Here is a 22,903-nt window from a genome sequence, read left to right on the forward strand (position 1 = left end):
TCCAAATCTTCATAGCTTAGCCCTCAAAGAAGTTGGATGTCATGTCAGTCAGTATTTGAGTAGACAGCACTGGGACAAAAGTGAGAGGGATGCCTTACAGGGATTGAGGTAGAGGAATAGAGAAAGATGTTGAATCTTGCTGGATCTCAGTTCCCATGTGACCATTTATCCAGCCAGTCTAAGTCCTTCTAGATGGCATCTCTTCCTTTTATCAGCTGCACCACTTAGCTTAGTGTCATCAGCAAACTTGTTGAGAATACACTCTAATCCACCATCTTTGTCACTGATGAAGATGGTGAATGTCACCAGTCCCAAGACTGACCACTGAGCAACAGCAATTGACACCGAACTCTACATGGATTACAACTTTCTGGTTGCAACCGTTCACCAAATTCTTCAACTCTACATGGGCAATTTCAGTACTGAAAGGAGTTGAGTTTCAATATCAACCTTTTCCAAATCAAACCAATATCTAGAGTCTAGCTGGACATGGTGGAAAGATGATTTTCACAGATACTGGACTTGTTCATCATTTGATAGGAAGACCAAGAAAAAACTTCTAACAGATGGTGAAACAAAGTTAATTTCAGTTCAGAGTTATGCTACACTTTACAACTTCCCAACATATGAAGATACCACTTGAATTTTGATTTGTTTTTCCCACCCCAGTGCACTATTCCAGCCTCTTTTTAGTTTGGTTACACTTAATGGAATTCATTTCCCATTCTCAGTGTGCTTTTCCTTGTAGGCTCATTGTAATTTATTGCCTATATTACTATGCCAAGTACAGGAACATCTTGGTATGGATTTTGGCCAAATATTGTACTCACACAGTTAATACTATGGTCTAAACATCTCTTTCATGAGAGAGAAGTACTGAGGATCTCCTCTTCTGTACTGTTCTTCTTATTCAGTCTGAAGCTTCATATTTATCATTTGCTTTTGTACTGTATGCCAGCATCATGTTGAATAAGTCAGACCTGCATTTTTCTGCATTTTTCTAGCATGTTTTACTAGCTGATCTCAGAAGTCAGGTTTTCCTTTGGACAGTGTAAAAAAATAAATAAATCTATAGCTCTTGACTTTCACCTGCTGGATCAGACTCCCGCAGTCCATGGACTCGCTTGTGTGCCTTGACATGCAGCTGTTCTATACTACCTAGCCTCTTTGGAGCCTTGTTTCCTTTTTGATAATATGAATAAACAGTTATGCATTTCTTGCAGCCAGAGTGATGAAAAAAGCAGAAGATTTTCTGTTGGTACAGAGCAAAGACTTGAGTTGATTTATCTGCACAAGCTGTTTCACAGTCATAAGCCTGGTATACTGTGTTTTTAGATCCAACGTATTCCACACAAAAGTGTAAGCTTTCTACTTAATGAGAAAAGCTAAAATAACTTGCATATTTTTTTCCTTAGTTTTTATTTGCCTTCAGAAGACACGAAAGCTGTTCTGAGTGTATAACAGAAAGGTACATGAAATGAGAGCAGCCTTATGGAAAAGATCACAAAAAAAAAAAAAGAAAACTAGTAACAATTCAGTGAATTCTAATCTTCAAATCCTATCAGTACAGCAACAATATTGAGGGAAATGCTAGGCATTTGTTTAATGTAATATTTCTTCAAAGACTTCTAGCAACTTTACAGGAAACAAGCCCAATTATTGTTCTTTTGAGGACACTAAAACATAAAAATGGTATTACTCTAGTAGAAGAAAAGACTTAACAAAAGTAAAATAGCTTTAAGAAAAAAAATCACAATTCACTACAAAACCTCTTAAAAAATCTTCTATTACCTGTTATGGGTACTTTTTTTTATGATTCATAGCTTTTACAATTCATCCTATTGATAATTGATATCAAAACCACTTTGTGCAAATGCTCTGTACTCCTTTGTTCAACTAACAATATGTAAAACCCTTCTTATTCCACTCAGGATGTTCAACGCTTGAACTCTGAAGTTTCTATTTAATTGATTCATTTTATAAAACAACAATGCTTTGGGATTATCTCCTGGTGCTCCAGGCACCACTAGCATAATATCATTTTAATAGGTTTAATTTTAAAACAGCATTGTTATCTGTGGCTGAAAATCAAAATTACATTTCTTCTATGTTTACATTCTGGATATGCTACGAAATGACTATAATTATGTAAAAATTTTCAAATATATATTTATAATAACTGTATATGCCTGATTTTCATAGAAAAATGAAGGGTAAGAATTTATTCTGGTCTTAAAATCAAGGTGTCTGTGGTATATTAATGTCAGTTTCTGTAGGCTACAATCACTGCAGTAAGCCCTGCAGTGTCTATGTGATAATCGCAGTGGATGATTTTAGGCACATAATAGGAGGAAAAGCAAAAGAACTTTGGAATTTGACATCCTTGTATTGTTGTTAAATCAGAAACAGCTAGACCCTTCAAAATACTGAAATGTGGCTGGATTTTTTTTCTGGCCTGACAATCAATATCTCATTCAAACCTCATCCCAAACTGGATTTTGATAACTGACGAAACTGAAGAATCTTCTTGTATTATTGATCAACAAAGAAAAAAAAAACATGTAAAATTTCATGTATTATTTATTGTTACCTTGACAAGCAGATTAGATTTTCTTGCATAAATCACTTTCATAGATTGCTCTCTTGGCTAAGAAATTTGTGTACATATGACACCAGGGAAATAATTTTTTAAATGAGAACTACCCTTTGGCCACATTATAGGTTCTAGATCAGTCAAGGAGCAAGGGTATGACCAAGAAGAGGAACATGTAAATAAAATGTTTTCTTTAAATACAGACATAGCTGTGACTCCTAGCATGGTAGATTACCAGCTTCTAAACAACCTCAGTACCTCTGACAAGAGGTAGCCACTTGTAGGGCTTTACTCACTTCAGTGAGGATAATGTGTCCTACTTAAAAATGCTGCAAACACAAGGAACATCCTTGAGTAGCTTTTGTGTTCTGGATTGGGCAGTTGTGTCAAGTAAGTCATTCAACAAGTGCTGTGTTTGGGAAAGGGAACCCAAAAGGAAATTACAATAGGAAGAGAAGTAAGACCTCTAAGGGTTCTGTTTAAGGAACTCCTGTATGAAGGTTTTTTGTTTTGTTTTGTTTTTCCTCTTATCAGCTTAGTTTTTTTCTGCTGTAAGCATAGTTTTAAATTTGCCTGAGGAAAAGTACAGAAGAGCTTCTTTCCTAGTGTCAAGATGATATTTTAAATGTAAAATTCAGAGGATAATTGTAGGAATTCTACCTGAAAACTAGGTCACTCATCACACTACTGAAAAGCTGTATACTGCGCTTCTTATAGAATAACAGAAAAACATAGTTCTTTTCTGATTTAGTGAGATTCTTTTTGCTTCTATTGGAATATATTATGAATTACATTAATTATTCCAATTCAGTTTACTTCCCTGAAATTTACTTCTCGAAAGTATTTTTGTGGATTGAGTCAAGAGCTCTACAAATTTCACAGGAAAGAAGTGGAGGGGCAGGGGCTGATCTTTTCTGTCTATCTGGTAATAGACAAGATCTGAGGGAATGGCATGAAGTTGCATCAGGAGATGGTCAGGTGGGTTTTAGGAAAAGGTTCTTCACTGAGAGGGTGATTGGGCACAGGAAATAAGCCCAGGTCTCAGGACAGTTGTCATATCACCAACATGCTGGAGTTCATGAAATGTTTGGACAGTGCTCTCAGATATTGAGTTTGAATTTTGGGTGGTCCTATATGGAGCCTAGAGTTAAATGCAATCATAGAAGAGAATCATAGATTTGTTCTAGTTGAATCTTTAAAGATCATCTAGTCCAACTTTCCTGCAATGAACAAGAACAGCTAAAGCTAGGTCTTGTGGGATGGAGAATCCACCACCTCTCTGGACAACCTGTTCCAGTGCTTCACAGCCCTTAACATAAAAAACCTTATTCCTTATATCCAATCTAATTTTCCCCTTTTACTTTGAAACCATTTTGCCTTGTCCTACCCCAACAGACTCTGCTGAAAGATCCCCCCTCTTTTTTTTTTTTTAGCCCCTTCTTTGGATATTGAAGGGCCACTATCAAGTCTCCCTGGAGCCTTCTGTTCTCCAGGCTGAACAGCCCCAGCTCTCTCAGCCTGTCCTTGTAGAGGAGGCGTTCCATCTCTTGGTTCATTTTTGTGACCCTCCTCTGGACACACTCCAGTGTGTGTCAATGACTGTCTATGTCTCTCCTATACTGATGGCTCCACATCTGGATGCAGTACCCAAGGGGAAGCCTCACCAGAACAGAGTAGTGGAGCAGAATCACCTCCTTTGACCGACTGGCCATGCTTCTTTTGATGTAGCACATGATAAAATTTGCTTTCTGTGCAGTGAGGGCACATTGCTGGCTCTTGTCCAGGTTACCATCCACCTTCAAGTCCTTATCAGCAGTGATGAAATTAAGACCTTGTGGGGGACTTTATCAAAGGCCTTGTTGAAGTTCAGATTGATAAGCTCAAGAGCTCATACCTCCTTGGCCCATTAAGATGGTGCCATGTATCCTTTCCAGCTCAGGATGTTCTATGTTTCTGTGATTTGAAGGTCCTTTTCTTTTACTGGTCCTTTTCTGTTACTCTTTCTTCCAGTACTTTTTTCTTTCAAAATGCTAATAACAGGAGAACATAACTTTATAACTGTATTTGTAACTGGTGTCCTAGTTAGCGCCCCAAGTTTTCTTTACAACTGTGTTTTTTTTCTGAAGAAGACATTGTGTTGTTCTTCATCTCTATGACATTGTACTGTAGATTGAGACAATCAGAGAGGAACAATTGTCAGTTTCTTGTGTCCTCCTTGTTTTTATATCCTCCCTGGCTCAAAATATAGACACTGAGTGTACTTACCTGCTAATTCAATACTTCTCCCCTGGAGAAAAGCTAAATACAATTTGAAAGTGGGAGGAAAGAAACGTTTCTTTGGTAAATGAAAGCAGCATTTTTTTAGGTCAGACCCTTATTAGTGGAAATCAATGTATCATCATTGACCTCCATAGAGCTATGGCAAATCACATCAGCTCAGAGTCTGTATGTAGTGATAATATTTATATTTGTTGAAGCTTTGAACAAGAGCTGCTATGCTTTCATATGGAACAGATTTTTTTTGCGCAAGGAGTTCTTAAGACATTTTGTTTGGAGTGTTTGGAGTTTTTGCTGTTTTTCAGACTTTCAGTAATTCTACACACTATTACTTGTTCTGCTGGGATTTCCTAATTAGCAATGCTGAGCAGAAACTTGAATATAGTATGAACTGTTGCATCTCTGTCCCTTTTGCACATTTGAAAATGAATGTTTGAACAGAAATGTGTATATAGATTTTAATTAAGTGACCACATCTGTTACACCTTAGTTCTTCAGTGTGAAAATTTGTCTGTGCAAGTACTCATTTGAGAAAAACAGTTCATTTGTATAAATATATTTGTAAATAAAATTACTCTTCTGTCCTTCCATCAAAACTGCTAAGAAATCTTCAGAATTTTGACACCCAAAATTCAGGAAAATATTATTCCTAAATTATTTCCTTTTTACTATCTGTAATTTTAATCTTGTTTGACAGCAAATCATTAATTGTCCACATGAATGACCACAGGGCTTGTAACTGGTGAGCAAGATGAGCTTCAGGAAAAACATGAGTGGAAGTTATCTGTGTGCTGTGACAACATAAGCCCAAAGGCACAGCCTTCTGTGCTGGAGAAATAAGATTTAGGTCCTTTAAACCACCTGCCTCTATCAGAAAGAATGCAAAAAAAAAAAAAAAAAAAAAAAAAAGTGCTTTGGGACACATTCACAAACATTAGTTGAAAAATAGTTTTCTGTGTACTCCTGGAAATGCTTCTTCTAATAAAATTAAATGTTCCTTCAAAGCATTTTCAAAACATTATAAACTTGGTAGACTAAACTTGCTTTTCATATGTCTGTCAATCTGCACCTGTACATGACTGTAAGTAGCCAAGCTTGTTCTTGAAGTCCATTGTCATTGCTGCAGCGTTATATAAGATGTCGGTAAGCGTCATTTGTAGCTGCTCAGATCTGGAATCAGGAACTTGGCTTTAAATATGTATACGGCTGATCAGTATTTAGTTCAACTCTGCCAGTTACCTTTCTCTTAATTTGTCAAGAAAATTAGAGGTAGAAGTGGAAGATTTGCTGAAGTTCGATAGTGTCACTTTAGCTTGAATGAAAGGGATTTGAAGAACAAGAGGTGGCATTAACATTTTAATAGACTTGCACAAGTGTTCCCATTTGCTGACATCAAGCTCTCTGACATCTATTGTGATCTCTGTTACTTGATGCACAGTGAGAGATGGTCACTGATGACTTCTTTGGGCCACATAGTGCCAGATCAAAACAAGCTGCTTGTGTGCAATGAGAAATTTACTTTAGGAACAATTGTTAAACAAGCAAACAAAAACATTAGATATCTTTTCATAAACAATTGCTTCATAAAGATAATGTTTTTATGATGAGTATTTTTTGTGCTTTTTTTTCCACTGCTGTCAGTGCCCTTGAATTAATCATAAGCTCAATGACATCTTGTGGTCTTATTAAAAGCAGTAAAGTCCAGAGTCAAGTGAGCCCATAGGAACATCAACATTCATTAAAGATCAAATTAAAATTGCCCTCTTGTTTTAAGAAAAAAGGGTTAAAATAATGTGTATTCTGCATGCCCTAAAAGCTCATGTCTCTATGAGCTCATAGTACACATGCAGATCTAATTTGGTGTGTTTTAGATCCATAAGGAAATAGCAGAGTCTCTGCTTAACTTCTTGTACATCATTTGCAAGTATTCACATTAATGTAAACAGAGTCTTCTTCTGGTCTTCTTCTGGGAAAGATCTCATAGTGTTGCATTTAAGTCTTCATGACTCCATAATGTAACTCACTGTTTCATAGATTAATTAGGAGATGTTGTGCCTGAAAACTGGATCTGAAAGGGCAGATGTATTGGTCTGGTTTTGAGGCAAAAAAACCCCTTCTGTGTATCCAGAGAATCTCCACCACACTTTTGCACAGCATTGAAGCATTATCACAAGTAATATTATTTCAGTATGTTTATGGCTTTTGCTTATTTCAAGTTCTTGTGTTGTCCTTACCAGTCCAGTGTCTAAGCATCCTAGAGATGTAAACTTATATTACGAAACTGACATGCGTGAGAAGTAATGTGGTTGCTCACTACACTAATTGGCTTTAAAAAAAAAAAGTTTTAAATAGTCCTGATCTAGGTGTGTTTAAAAGAAATAGAGAAGAAAGCATTCACTGAAGTGGAAAAGTAAAGCTGTACAAGTAATCATCTTCTTTTCTCAGTGAAGACTGTCATTCACTTCCCCAGTGTTCACAATCATTATTTATTGTTCCCTTCTTTTTCATTTATTTTCTCAGCTTTCCTATCAGTTTCAGCTCATGAACACTACAAGTCAAAAACAGCAATTGATATCCTGTTCTAGATCAGTTTTTCTTTTCCTTAGGAAAAACACATGCACAGAAATAATGCTAGAATCGGGAATACATTTGTGGGAGAGCTTAGATTGACCCTGTCTTGAGGCTTTCTCAGTATATAATGAAAACCATTCCCCATTTTTTTGAAAGAGCTTATTTTTTTTTTTCCAATTTGTCACTGAAGCTCTCAAACTGTCTATTTCTTAAACAATGTTAAAGAAAATCATATATACATTGAAAAATGAAACTGGGTTAATTCTTATTTTCCCGTATTGATGCCATTCACTTTCCTCCAGGTAACCACAGAGAGCAGCACACCACCCAAGAGCAGGAAGGTTTTTTTGTTCGTTTGTTAATTTTTTGTTTGTTGTTTTTTTTCTTTTGGGGAGTGGGGTGGGTTTAGATTGTAGTCTTAAGTAAAGAAAATATAACTATAGGAAAGAACTATTGTATCCCAATAGGCATGATGCTGATCTCTTGTGCTGAAATAAATCAAGAATAATTTTACCAATGTGAGTACAGCCACATCAGTAAAATTCTAGTGGGAGTATAGAATATGGCACAGTATCTCTGTAAAGAATAATGAAAGATCGCAGTGGGAATTGTTGTTCCTTTGTATCTCTGCAGGAAATCAGTTGAATTTGGTGTTTTAAATTGTTGAATAAAAGAAACTTCTAATTTTAATTAATCAGGGCTGAGTTAATTAATTAACATGATAGAAGAATACTGAAACTTCAACCACATCATCTGAGACTGGACTGAATATCACTGGTCTGGAAAGAAAAAACACTTTTCAAGCCTACTGTTAATATGATAATAGTTGGCAGCATTTGAGCAGGGATGGGAACTGACATAAGAGCAAATTGGAAAAGACTGCTGCTCTGTCTCAGACACAGCTGTAATATGGTACAGAGCAATTATATCTTTCTGTGTTTAATAAGGAAACCAGGAAACACCAAGATAACTTTGTTAACGCAGGCAACTTTTCAGCATTCTTCATGTCTGATAGTGTCTTCACTCAAAGTGCAAAATCAATTTTTGAAGAGGTGGCCATTTCACCATAATCAGTTCAATTACTGATTAACAATGGGCTGTTTTAATGGGCTGGGCAGATACACAGTGCATATGTTCCCACAACACTATTTCATGCAGTTGTCCTTCAGCATGTCCATGGAAAACTCTTGTCTCTCCACCAGCCATGGATCTGGCACAGTGCTAGCTTCAGCAGTGGAAAGAGGAGGGGTCTCCAGGCAAGATGCTGTTATTTCCAACCAGTTACATTGGAGAGATGAAAAGCTATTGAAAACACAGGTGAAAGAAACAGCTCATCCACTCAAATTAATATTTTCCAGTTCTAATACATCTTTGTTTAGCAGGTCATACATGTTTAAGCTCGTGGTAGGGCTTATCATCCTTTTATGATTAGTTTGTGCTTGCCATAATTTTATCTCAATAGAGGAAAACAAAAATAAAAGTTGTGCAAAATCCCTGAAAAGATAAATCACAGTGATATTTGCGCTGAGAATGTATTTACTGTTTTCTAAAAATTGTACATCTTTCTAAGTCAGCTCAATTCTACAGACTGTATAATTGTGTGTGAATGAGGTTGAACTTCCTGAATAGCTGAGGGCATTGAGTCTCTTTGGGTCGTGTGTATGCGATCTGGTTTGTGATTTGCAGTGTGGAGTTCACTCAGAAAGATAAGAAACTCCTTCCTCTGTAGTAGCACCCAAGTTTTTGTGGAAAGTACTTCTACAGTGGTATTTATTCTGACAAAGAAACAAGTAAAGTCACCTATCCAGCTTTCCAAAAAATGCAGTGATGTCAAACTAGTCCTGCTAAGCTTCAAATAATTCCACGGATGAAGATTCCATGAGCTGTTCAAGCAACCTGCTGGATCTGACCACCTTCATGGTGATTTTTTTGTTAAGGATGAATGTCCTGTGCTGAATGTTGTGACCAATGCTATATGTCTTCCTACCTTTGAGGAAAGTCTGGTTATGTCTTCTTCATACCCTCCCCTTATATGACTGACATCTTCAGTAAGGTCTTCCCTTAGTTTTACCTTATTAAGGCTAAATAGATCCTGTTTTCTCTTCTCCTTCTATGTCATAGGCTCCTTCTGATGCTTTTTTTTCCTGTCCTCTTAAAAAAAAACCACAACTGAAATATTTGGAAGTTCAACTTAAGACAGTAAGACACAGGATTTGCTACATAGGTAGCTACCTAGCAGTAAAATAATGAAGAATTAGCTTGTGACCTTGAGCTCCTGGGTCAAAAAGCAGGGTACTTATGATATAGCAATGAAGAACTCCTTACTATGGGTTTGTTTGTTTGTTTGTTGTTGTTCTTTCTTCTACCTTCAGGTTGTATCAGGTAGATCTGGTATATGATAATATCTAGTAAGTAAGGCTGAAGAGATGGAGCAACTTTAACTCATTTTCATTCAGGTTTTGAAAACAAAAGTTTCAGTAGCTCTTACAATAATATATGCAAACAATATTTTCATTTTACCCATAAAGAATTAGTGTTATGAATATAAGTAGCTGAATGTATAGAAATGTATAAATTATGATATCTTCAAAACAAATGCCTCAATTTTTAATACAGCCACCTAAACTACATTCATTAAATCTTTGAAGTGGGTTGTCTGTTTGTAGTGTGCTGGTGAGTACATGTGAGACCCACCGGCCCTCTTCATCTTCTCACTGTCAAACAGAGCTGCCAAGGGTTGATATCTGTTGCAGCTTTCCCTTCCCAGCAAGCGTGGTGTAGCATTGCTGCCAGGGCTATGACATGATAGATGTCATAGATCCATCTAATCCTTGTGTCTTTTTACACTATTTCTCTTGTTAGTGTCACAGAAGAGCATCTCTCTGCACACAGATATGAATGCACTGGCTGCTCCTTTATCTGACTCACGTAGAAAACACTCAACAAACTAACATTGCTCTTGTGTCTGCCATGGAATCTCCCCCAAGAGGAAATTTTCTATTTAATTCCTCCATGAACTACTGATTTCTTCATAAAACTGACTAATTTCTGTAGATCATGAGCCAGTTCTTCATCTGCTCTAGCTGGCTGTACATTTGGGCTGCTGTGCTGAGTTTACATGAGCAGTGTAGCTACTCTTGTCACAAGTAACAACCTATACTGAAAACAAGCAGCAGAGCTAATGTGCAAGAAATCATATCAACTGAACTTGATATATACATCCCAAGTACATGGTCTATATAGGCAATATGGAGTATTAGAGGTATACACATGCTCTCTTGTCATGCTTTGAACTGTACTTAGGTATAAGTGAGGTTTGTTTGTTACACATACCACTTTTTGAAGGTATTTTGAGGCAGCCCATATGTATTTTATTCTTTTTTTTCTTCTTAAACCAACATTATTTTAATACCATTCTCTTAGTTTAGACTGGTGTGTCAGGGTATTTACTGTGTATTTTACCTTAAAAAAAATACATAAACCTAGCTTACCCTAGTTTTAAGATTTTTTTGACTTCTGAAGCAGGAAACAGTTTTGCTTGAGCATACCTAATTGTAAAAATTTATGCAGTGCAAATGACTCCTCTTGAATGGTTTCTAGTGAGACAATATCCTTTGCTTTGAACTCTTTAAAGCTTTTGAAATAGGACAGGACAAGTTTCTTTAGGGGTGAAACAACTGGCTTCTTGCAAAAGGGGACCCAGGAACTAAATAAGGGGCAGTAGTGGTAACAGACAGAGAACTAAGACCCAGCAGCGATTCATGAATCAAATCAGTAAATGAGGCTTTAAGCACATAAACTAATTTGAACCCTAAAACATAACTTCTTTCCTAAAGAAAAAGCCTCTGGATATATCTGGGTGTACCTAGTTTGTAGGAAAAACAGCTAGAAAGCTTTTGTGCAGGATTAGTTATACAACTTAGTTTTTAATGATTCTGGTGTTTGTTGAAAGGAATCCTACTGCTTCAGGGGAAGAACCAGAAATTGGGTGTACCATGTCCCTTTGATCTCATGTTAGAGAACCCTTTGTATTATGAGCGTGAATCTGAAAGGATACATAGCCAAATAATCTAATCTTGGGTAAGTGGGTAAATGCTCATTGAAAATGTGCAGTCACTAAAAGAAGATGAAGTAGTGGTTTCACTAACAAAAAGAGTTCAATGGAAATAATAAATAAAAGAATAAATAATTATGTCCCACAGCTTAATTTCATTTTTACCTTCATATATCTTCATTTAAATTGTTTACAATAAATAAATTGATGATATTTGTGATTATATATAATTACATATATTGATATTTGCATATAGCCCACAGGTTGAAATGTGGCCTTTATTGGTAGATCTGTCATGCCTGATACTTATTGTTTATAATCAGTATGAGATTTCATCACATAACAGAGGAGAAATACGATTACTAAGTCTGAAAACAATCTATTCTTGACAGAATGCATGTTCATTTAAAATGAACAGTATCTGTTTTGTAAGTAAGTCTACATACTTTCAACATATTATTGATTAGTCTCCTTGAGTGTAATGGGAAAACAGTCAGTTCTGCAATCACAGATTGACTATAAAATAGTAGGACTTTCAGCAGCATTATTCTTAGAGTGATGCATCTTGAGTGATGACTTATAAACTTGTAAGGTACGTACTACATGTAATATTCTTATAGGAAAAAAGGAAAATGAACATATGAAGATTTCCTCTGGAAATGTTTTAAAATCCCCCCACATTATGTCTAAAATCTCAGGATAGGGAAGACTGCCAAAGCATGACCCTTAAAATGCATTTTATGTTTCTTGTAATCAATTTAGGTGTAAATTCTGTAATTTAGAGCATGACTTGCTTGTGATAAGAGCTCTTGAGAGTTCCCTCTTAGAAGTTTTATCCCATTTCTTTCCCTCATTGTCTATGTCACATTATATATATAATGGCAAATGCTATTTGGATCTAATGCTACAACTCATACCTGAAAGTATTGCTGATGTCAATGGAATCAGGTACTTCTGATTTCCAAACATCTGCAAATGGAGTATATTTATCTTTATGTGATTGTTAAGCTCATTTCCAGGGAAAAGATGTATGCTTTGCTTACAGGCCATCTTTTTCAGTGATTTTTTCAGTGGTGGTTTTATTTTTTGTTTGTTTGTTTGGTTGGTTGGTTGGTTTTTCTTTTTGTTTTCTGGAGACAGCCTATCAGTTTTCAAAGACTGTTCAGAAAATTGTGAAGATTCACAGAGTAGTAGTTGAGATGCATTTTACTAGTTATTTTTGTTGTACGCTATGAAACAGCTATCAAAAGAGAGTTTTGGGGAATTATTAGTTTAGTTTAATGCATGAGCTCGAATTATTTTATCATTATAATAAACTGGTGCATTTTGGCTATTGGTTTACTTATATTAAAAAAAACTCAATCAGAAATCATTTATTTGATAAATTATTAATGCATCGATGTCTTTTGAATCAAAAAACTAAAGCATTTTAACCCAATTTATCATACAGTCAACAACAGACAGAAGTAAACTGCTCTTAGGCAAGTAAGTAGCTTAGATAACACAAATGGAAATTAAAAATGATGAAAAAGATGGCTGTGTTTTCCTAAACTTATACCGGATTCTACAGGTTCTACATTGTACATTTCTACAAATACACATTGCATATTTCTACATTCTTTAGCTGGGGCACAAAACATAAAAAAATATAAAATTAGTTTTAAGTGTTCAAAAGCATCTACACTTCCCAGCCATATTGAAAGAAACTCAGCTGGTGTATGCTTTCTTATGTTTATGTAGAAAAGTTTTGATTTAATTATCCTTCTCTACTTGGAAGTGTTTTATTCCTGACTAATAAAATAGTTACACAGTTAATGTCTTGGCAATTCGCACTGACATCTAGGCTTTTGAGAGCTTAACTGTATTGAAAATGTAGATGTATTTCCTAAAATTGGAAATTGGAAGATGAGAAGGGGGAAGATTACAATTAAATATCATATTCATATGTGTCTGTCACATTTCTTCAGTGTGGAGGTATAGTTAGACTATAAATATCTACAGTTTATATAGAGAAAAGGAAAAAGGCAAGAACAGTCAAACAATTCTCACTAAACATTACTAACATTTTCCCCAGGTGGGTCTGACACTGTTCTCAGTATAAAAGCAATTTTCCCAGTGATTTACAAAATGGATGTAAAATAAATTTCTGGTCAATGTCAAGAGTAAAAGGCAGCAGAGTACCAGTATAAAGTATAGTGAATTACCTCTTGCCAGTAAAGTTCTAGCTTTTTTTTTTTTCTTTTTCTTATAGCCCACTTAAAAATATGTGTAATTTACAATTTTCTGTCTTTTGGATTTGTTCTTTATCTATCTATTTATTTATTTATTTGTGGGGGATCTTACTCTTACGAAACTCATTTGCTGTAATTTTCCTTCCCATTCCCTTCCTCCCTAATCTGTGTGCTCCAGATTCCTGTCTGTCAATGTTTATAAGATATGGGACAGTACTTCAAAAACTTGATCTGTCAAGATCTATGTGTGGGGCACTGCTATACGAAATTTCTTTTCAGTCTTAAAGATTTCTTTCTTTTTTTTTTTTTTTTTTTTGTAGGCTCAGCGAGTTGTACATCATCTCAGCAGACATGTTTGATATTTCCACCTGCATATCTGGAGTTGCTTTATTCCTTGGCTGGTCTTGTCAGTAACCACTGAAGACTTCTTGAGACTGAACACTGGAACAGATGAGTTAAATTCTTCTTGAATATTCTTTGTTGGAATTGGATGTACTGGACTTCCTGAATGTGCATAAGGACACTAAGGTTAGTGTACTCCTTAAATGATTCAGAACTGATTCACTTAATTATTACTAGTGCAGTCTGTATTTCAATTTGTTGCTTATATGCAGCTACAGATTGAAAAAATGGCGGTTGATATCACATATATGCCTGAAACTAAGCTTTAAATTACCACTGAATAAATTTATGTAGAGAGCTGATCTACATATAGTCTTCTGCATGCTGGCAGACAAGAGCAAGCTCTATCCATGCTTAAAGCTTAATTACCATAAATCATTTTTGCAGTATTTTTTTAAGTTTGGATTTCGTTCATGGCAGTCACATTTATCTGATTTATGACTGACAAAAGATGAAGAGAAGAGATTCTGCTTATCTGTGCTCTTGTTTAGACAGCCCTTGTTTAGACTTCTGTCTAAATGTGTGCTTAGTTGCTCGAGATGTCATGTGGGAGTCAAGGGATTGTTGAAGACATAGATAAGAATAAAAGCTCTTCCTCATATCAGTTATCTACTTCCTGGAGACTATAATAAAATGCATTGTCTATTTCTTGATTTCAGTTAAAATAACATATAATCTACAGTATGATTCTATTATCTACCACAAGAAATCACCCTCAAATAGGGCAACTTAATGACATGATTTTTTAAGACTGAAAATATTGAAGAAACAATTGTGCAAACAGATACGCACTCAGAAGGATGGTGATGTTTGTGTGTGTGTGTGTGCATCAAGTAATGTCTCAGACACATAACTGACAAGGAATGTAGCAAGATCATAGAGATACATCAGGACTTTTAGCACCATAACATTATGGGTAGAAAAAAAAAGGCTATGTTTATAATGAAGCGGGTAATGCTATGTACTGTAGAGAAGAAAAGTGAACAATCGTGTAACCTTGAATTTATCTATGACTACCATCTGTTTTTCATTTTTCTCAGAATATTCTTCAGGATTTGTACTACATGGGAATAAGGGCGTAAAAGTCTTTTCAGTTTTCTTTCTTAACAGCTTCTTATTTGATTTGATCTTTTCTCAATAATTAGTTTTACAAATATAATTTTGTCTTATAAATCATCTTCACAAACAATTAAAATGTTTTCAGAAACTCCATTGGCTAAAATAGTGATACTCTATGCAATTAGAACTACATAGATTAAATATTGCTCTCTCATTTTTGTGGAGGTGTTCTAGTGATATCATCTGAATAATAGCTCCGCCACTATAGCTAGCATTTTTGTGTGAATTTTCAATACTTACTCTCTCGATAAAGTAAATAAAAGATAAAAATATATTTCATCAAAACAAATTGTTTCCCCATTAGCACCATCTATTCCACATAGAATGGGGAATAATGTAGTTTTGTTTAATCTAAGTTCTATTGAAGTTACTGAGAGTTTTTGTACTGGAGTTCAGTGGGAACAGTGTCACGGAATTATTTCTAGATCTATCTACATCCATGACAGGGAGACACCAGGCCCACAGGCCCACCTACTCGAAAAAAAAAAAATGGGGGGGGGGGGTGCTCAGCAGTTTACAGACCTCTTTTTGGTCTGGTTATGTGACAAATGGGACGGGGCACTCATAGACCCATGCCCCAGGAAAGGGGAAAAGTGAAAAAAAGGGGGAAATGTAGGAAGATGGGAGATGGGAGACCGGAAATGGGCTTAAACTAGTTTTGTTTTAACAGTGGCAATGATCTGAGAAGGGAAACTAATTTACTAAATAAGATATCAAAATGCGAGATAACACAATATAATACAATATAATTGGAATTGAGGTTAATAAATCAAATATAATGAGAGAGAGTGTCCAAAACTGAAGGCCTTACTCTAAAGCTGAAGGCAAGATGGCTAGGGAGCACATACTGCCAAGGCAAGCAGCAAAAAAAGAGTAAGTCTTGGGTCTTGTGTGCAGTTTTCTCATTCCCTCTGAGCAAAAAATGGGAATGTGAAGACCTCTGGGGTATGTAGTTCTTCTCTTCTGATAACCAGGTACCCAGAAAATTGTCAGTCCACAGAACTGGAGCACTAACTCTTTCCCTCCCAGTACTTTACAAGATGTTATGATGTGGAATACCAATAACATAAATCACAAAACCTTGACAACCAAGAATATGGATATAAAAATACAGACTGCAAGCAAAAACAGAAGCTTAGCAGAGTTCCAAGACTTTGCCCAGATTCCGATATGAAGAAGAGCTACGTTAGTTCTGAAAGGTTCCCTCACTATAGTATCTAAGTATTTTGCACTTCTGTCTGGGGGATTTGAGTAATATGCATTTTTGTGGACTGTTAAATATATCAAATGTACAAAATTAGAGGTTCTGTGAGCTCAGCACAATTGTTGACAGAACCATGCAGTATTAGGATAGGTAATGTTGAAATATTCTAGGTATTTTACTTACAGCATTGTTACTAAAGTGCAAAAACATTAATATCAGTATATAAATTTGGATGGCAAATTATGTAAAAAACAGTTGTTTGCTCTTCAGTACTCTTCAGTTTCATTGATTGTGTTGTTCATGCTACTTCTAATGTTACAAAAGTTGTGTGGTAGGCTGGAGAGCAAACTTTCTTCAATAGGCAATGAATATGTCTATTTGATCAGTGTAAATCAAAATAAATGAGCTAAATTCTCTGGCTTCAAATCCAGAAGACTGGATATCAGTCACTGATACTCACCTATCTAAATTTTCCAGTATACATTCTGTCACCAGCTAACTTTTTCCCTTTGCAAGAATGAAAGTGCAGCTAGGGTTATCTATAAAGCCTGCAGAAACTTAAAAAAAGTAAGAAATGATCTTGGTGTAAATTAACAAATGACACTTATGCTGAAATGAGTTCCTAGCTTTTTAAGTTAGAAGAAGAAACTGTGTGTGCTAAGAAACACATATAAATGCAAAGGCTCATGAGGTGGGAGTGTTTGACATAATGCCAGATTTCAAATCTACCCTGGAGATTTAATACATATATTAATGCATATAGACTAAGTCTTGAGGCTACAACAACCTCCTGGATGCTGGGAGAAGAGTTCTCCTACATGAGGAAGGCAAATTCTGCATTTTCATGTTTTGGGAGATCAAACTAAAGAGTGGTATAAAGATGTCTACTATTAGCTATATTTTGTGAAGTGGAAAAACAGAAGTGATATATCCACCACTTCAGAAGTTGGCTAGAATGTTAATCCAAAGCAACATGACTGAAATTCAACATAAGGTGCTTTAAGTTCCAGAAAAGGAGTGGTATTTAAGCTATGTCTCTGCCCTTGTCATCACCTTTGCCTTGCCTGTTTACTCTCATGAGAGCTACCTTCCACACAAGAGTAACCACATCTTCCCCTAACCTATTATGCTCCATCAGGAAAAATAAACCCATATCTACCTATTTGCATCAGAAAAGCAAATATGTTCCCTAGCATGGTTTTGTCCCACAGTCTGATGCAATGCTTAGGTGGAATTCAGGAACCAATATAGGGTAAAGACATCATCCAGAAAGCAGCTAAGAATAGAAGCACCTTGTTTTGGCATGGAGAGAAAGGACTGCCAGCATATATATATATATGCTAGCAATATATATTATATATATATATATATTTATATATATATATATATATGTTTTAGCTTACTAGTGTGTTGTGTGTTATACTCATTAGCTGATTTTGATGAAATACATATATTAAAATTTCCCTTGCACAAAATAACAAAGTTATAAACAAATTCATTTCAGTTTTGAAATGATAACATGGGAATATGATAACTCTTCCCAGTCAATTAAATAATTAAGATAGAAGTATCAAACCGTGAACGCTAGAGACATTCTATCAAAAATTTCAATATCAAATACCTTTTAAAAGAGGAAGTGAAGGGTATATCATTTTCTTATCTCAGTAATTTTAGTCACATATGATTTCAAAATTATTTGATTTAAGAAAATGTGGGCATTTTTACTTACTTAAAAAAAGTATTTTAAACAGCAGGATGTAATTTCAGACTATTTGCAGTCAAGAGGCCTCTGCTGAGCAAAATACTCATTCAATTTAGGAATGCAGATTATAATAATTTTCCTATCTTCTTCACAGCAGGGTTCTTGCCATCGTTCTGCAAACTCATAGGTTGCAGTATTGAATTACTAGCTAACTTCAGTTCCAGGTAACACACGCTTTAAGCATATTCTCATTAGCTCAACTTAGTTATAATGCAAAGCTGCTTAGTTTCACCAAGTGAAATGGGATACACTTAAATTGCCTCATCTAATATAATACTCCTTCTTAATACATGCAAAGTGGTTTATGATGGCAAAGCTTGTAGAGCATGAAAATCATCAGGGAAAGTACATTTTCTGACTCAGACTGTCAAAAAGATGCTCTGTTTTGAATCATTTCTTTTTTAAAGAGGTTAGGAACAAGAGAGGGGAGAATGGAATAAGAAAAAAAAGAGTCTAGAAAAATGTAAATTTATTACATTAACCTTTTTAATACATCAGCTCTACTAAACAAGAAAATTATCAAGTAAAGCTGTTCTGTCAGTAATGTCTCCTGTACCATAAAATTAAATGTTAAATAAATAATGCCAAAAATATATTGCAATAAGAAACAATATTCCTTAATCTATTTGTTTTGTATTGTGCAGCCTGTTAATATTGCTAGTATTATAAATTCAGACTCCTGTATTCATATTAATGTGTAAGGACTCTTTAATTTCAGAGTTTGATTTATCTTTCTTCTTCCTATAAATGGCAAGCGAATATTTCTTGGTCTTATATACCTTGCAGACACAAAACCTCATTCCACTAAGACCCAAAAGCATCAGTGGTAAAATTGTTTTTTTCTTCCCAATATTCTGCACCTGTAGCCTGACCATAGGGCTATTAATTCTTTCTCTACATCCTTTTCCAGTACTTTCAGAAGAGTGTTCAGACAGGGTCTAAGCTGCTGCAGGCTCTACAGATGATACCCAAGTGTATATCTCATTTTCCACAGATGCAATCAGAGCTATCACAAAGATGTTGCACTGCCTAGGGGAAAGTGGCTCCTGGAGAAGAGCATCTGGCTTAGATACGATTTGGGTGAGTTCCAGACAATACTGGTTGAAAGACAGAAATGATCCAGACAGACAGTTTAACAAGATTCCTAGGTGCATGCCTTTGAGCATTGGTTCATTTTGTTCTCAAAGGTACTATCATTCTGGATCTCTTGATATCCATAATTATTTTTCCATATTCCAGAAATGAACAGCCTCTACAAGAAACAGTTTAAAACTTTCTGAGCAAAGAGGTCTCCTGAGAGAGACATAATGAATCTCTTCTTTTAATGCTTTGAGTTTTTAGGGTCTGAAAACACCATAGAGTCCTTTCAACAAAAAAATTTATCTTTCTGCAGTTCTGTATATCTGCTAACATTTAGTCTTTTATACTTTGCAGGAGGATAGTGAAAGGTAATTTAATCACCAGGAGGTCATACAAACATCCCTAACCTCTGAACTGCCCAAGTCACAGCAGTAATTGTCTATCAATGGGAGAAACTGGCCAGTATAGGAGAAAACATACACAAAAACTGCTAGTAAAGTATTTCCCATGCAAGGCTACAGCTGAAGACTATTAATACACTCTTTTGGGGCACAAATTTCCCTGATTTCATAATGAATCAGGTCTCTGAACATGTTCCCAAGCATCAGTGAAAAGTTGTGAGCATCTTTATGGAGGAGAAATGACTGAAAAACTGTTGATATTCACTGACAAAATCTTGCATCTTCTCCCTGGTAGCACACTTTTTCCTAACTTGACCTTCCCAAAGAGAAAAAAGGTATCCTGTGGTTTCATTGGTGAGGATTCTGTTGGTGTAAACATTGTCACTTGCAGTGTGCTTGTTTATTCCTCTGGGTTTTCTAAGGTCACAAAGTGACTCAAGTAAAACATGTCCTTCTAAATATTTTTCTTGTATATCTTCCAGTTCACATTCAGAAATAAGCAAGATTAAAATGTTGATATAAGCCACTAGATTTTGCTTTTCATGCCTGATTTTGGGTAGAGACTTGACAGAGAACTTCTGACTCAAATTGAAGATGTTTTCAGGCAGAACTCAGGTAATCCTGCTTATTTCCTACATACATGAATAGTAGCAACAAATTTAATTGGTTAATATGTGGGCCCTATAATGAAATATTTTCCTAGAATATTTTCCTCCCGGTAATCCTTCCTTGCAGTCTCTTCACTGGCTCAACAGCTGTACTGCTTATCACAGCTTTGCTCACTTTATAAAAACAATTTTAAACATTCTCCATTAAAAGCTGTGTAGAAAGCACAGTGTGCATTTGTGAGGCACTTGTAGGAACATGCAGTTATTGGGTGGAATAAAATAAAAGATGTAAGACTGCACATAAGAATTCAATTTGTATTTGTACAGCCATGCTATACTTGTTGCAATCATGAATAAAGCATTTGTTTTCTAAATTGTGTTTATATTACTAGAGGGATACTTAACAAACAGAGCTTGTTAGAGGACACGTGGAAACAACACAGAATTTCTCCCATTTCAGTTATGAGAAGCATAAGGGATAATCATAATTCTGACTGCAGATCAGATAAAGGGGAACAGAGACACCTCCTGAAGTCTGGCAATTACTTTTCATCTACCTTTTGTGTAACTGAGGTTGATCTGGCAAATGATGGCTAGTGCACCAACTTTTGCATCTATTTGTCTCCCCTCAGCCTCAGGTAGTCCCAGAATAGTCCAGGTCAGCTTCTGGCAAAAACAAACAAATAAACAAAAAAGCCAACAGGAGTCTTAAAAACCCAGTGGCTGAGATGTGAATGTTTTGTTCTTTAGATATATGACAGCTGCCATGACCTGATAGGAGATTTAAGAAAACATTAGTTTTGGGGCCCCTTAGTACAAGAAAGACATCAAGGCCCTGGAGTGTATTCAGAGAAGGGCAACAAAGCTGATAAGGGGTCTGGAACACAAGCTGTATGAGTAGCATTTGAGGGAACATCTGAGATTGTTTAGTCTGGAGAAGAGGAGGTTCAGGGGAAACCTTATCGCTGTGTACAACTGCCTGAAAGGAGGTTGTGGAGAGGTGGACAATGGCCTCTTCTACCTCATAACTAGAAATATAATGAGAAGGAATGGTTTTAAGTTGCACCAGAGGAGGTTCAGGTTGAATATTAACAAAAATTTATTCTTGGACTGCCCAGGGAGGTGATTGAGTCACTATCCTCAGAAGTGTTCAAGAACCATTTAGATGTTGTACTAGGGGACATGGTTAAGTGGAGAATTATTGGTGGTATTTGGACAGTTGGACTGCATGATCTTGGAGCTCTTTTCCAACCTTGGTGATTCTATGATTTCCTTACAGTACTCGTTTCTATGGGGAAATTATGTTTGGTGATCTGCTTCATTGTTTTTCTCCTTTTCTAAAAAAGCCTTGGCCCCCTTCTAACCAGTGCAGCTGTAAAATCTGCATGCTGTAGAATATCAAAACATTAATGTATCCTTTCTTGCTGTTCTTGGAGGGAATGGCATTTTTTCTCATTTATTAGTATGTTGACATCTTGCTTAAGATCAAGAAAACTGCTATCTTAATGAGCCTGAAAAACCTGCTTTGACAGCTGTTGTGTAGTGCCTCTAATAGTATTTTTAATGTGTTCAATACTATTTCAAATAAACAAAAACTATTTAACTATTTAATTTAATTGCAAGTTTTTTGAAGTTAGTAAACTTAGAGGAAAAAAAAACTTTATTTTTCTTACTGCTTTTGATTGTTTTATCTGACACATACTCTGTGGTATACATATCATTATCTGTTTTTTTATTTCTCCTTATATGCACGGAAATGAAAGCAGAAATGCTTTTTTTTTTATTATTTCTATACAGCAGTTCCTTTTACAGCTGTATGTGTGATTCTATCACATGGTAGTATACACATATTGCTATGTGAATATCTGTTGTGGCTTCTGTGAATATGTCAGCTGTGCCCTCATATAGCTTACTATAAAAAAAATTGACCTTTTATTTATTATTTTTAGCAGCTTGTATATGTAGCCTTCTAAAACTATGTAAATACAATGGAAACAACATTCTGAAGTCACTTTGCTGTTTAGTGTCTTGTAGCACTTTTATCCTAGAATAAAAATAATACCCTTGAGATCAAAAGTCAGTGTGCTGAGATATGTTTCTAGGTTACATAGGATGTATGTTTATAGGTTATTGATATGATCCTAGAAGAATGGATATAACTGAAGTAAGTGCAAGAATTTAGATACAGAAACCTACCACTGAAATTATGGGGGGGAAATAAGGGAAATAAAAAAGGGAAAAAAGACAGCGTCCAGACTACCTAATGTCTATCTACTTAGTACTTCAGGATTCACAGGTATCTTTATTTGCAATAATACTGTCACTCCAAATCCTGTGATGACACACCATAAAAGGATGTACTGAATATTCAGGTGACTCTTGCAATGTACAGACAGTTCAGATCACACAATCCATTTACCGTCCAAAATCTTGTGTTGGGCATTGACCAAATCCTGAAGATTTCTCCATAGTCTGGTGCTGCTCACTTGAGAACAACGCCAATTTTGCCTAGTTTGTGTATTTAGGTGACTTTGGATCAGGTCTTCATTCCATCCTTCAAACCAAGTGTCCCAGGTAAGTTACCCAATAAAAAGGCTTTAC

The 22,903-nt window shown here is 35.7% G+C and overlaps 1 protein-coding gene across 3 annotated transcripts in view; it reads left to right on the forward strand.

The window, feature by feature from the left end:
* HS3ST5 (heparan sulfate-glucosamine 3-sulfotransferase 5) overlaps positions 1-22,903 on the forward strand; it is a 174,800-nt gene that overhangs the window by 71,887 nt on the left and 80,010 nt on the right. For all 3 annotated transcript variants that reach the window (XM_065734719.1, XM_065734711.1, XM_065734730.1), the window contains exon 2: positions 14,047-14,254. The gene's annotated coding sequence lies outside the window, so the exon portion shown is untranslated. The remainder of the gene's footprint in view (positions 1-14,046; positions 14,255-22,903) is intronic.

The sequence above is a fragment of the Cyrtonyx montezumae genome, unplaced genomic scaffold (genome assembly GCF_038088225.1).
Source record: "Cyrtonyx montezumae isolate F1298 unplaced genomic scaffold, pur_monq_1.0 scaffold_0, whole genome shotgun sequence".
Taxonomy (NCBI): domain Eukaryota; kingdom Metazoa; phylum Chordata; class Aves; order Galliformes; family Odontophoridae; genus Cyrtonyx; species Cyrtonyx montezumae.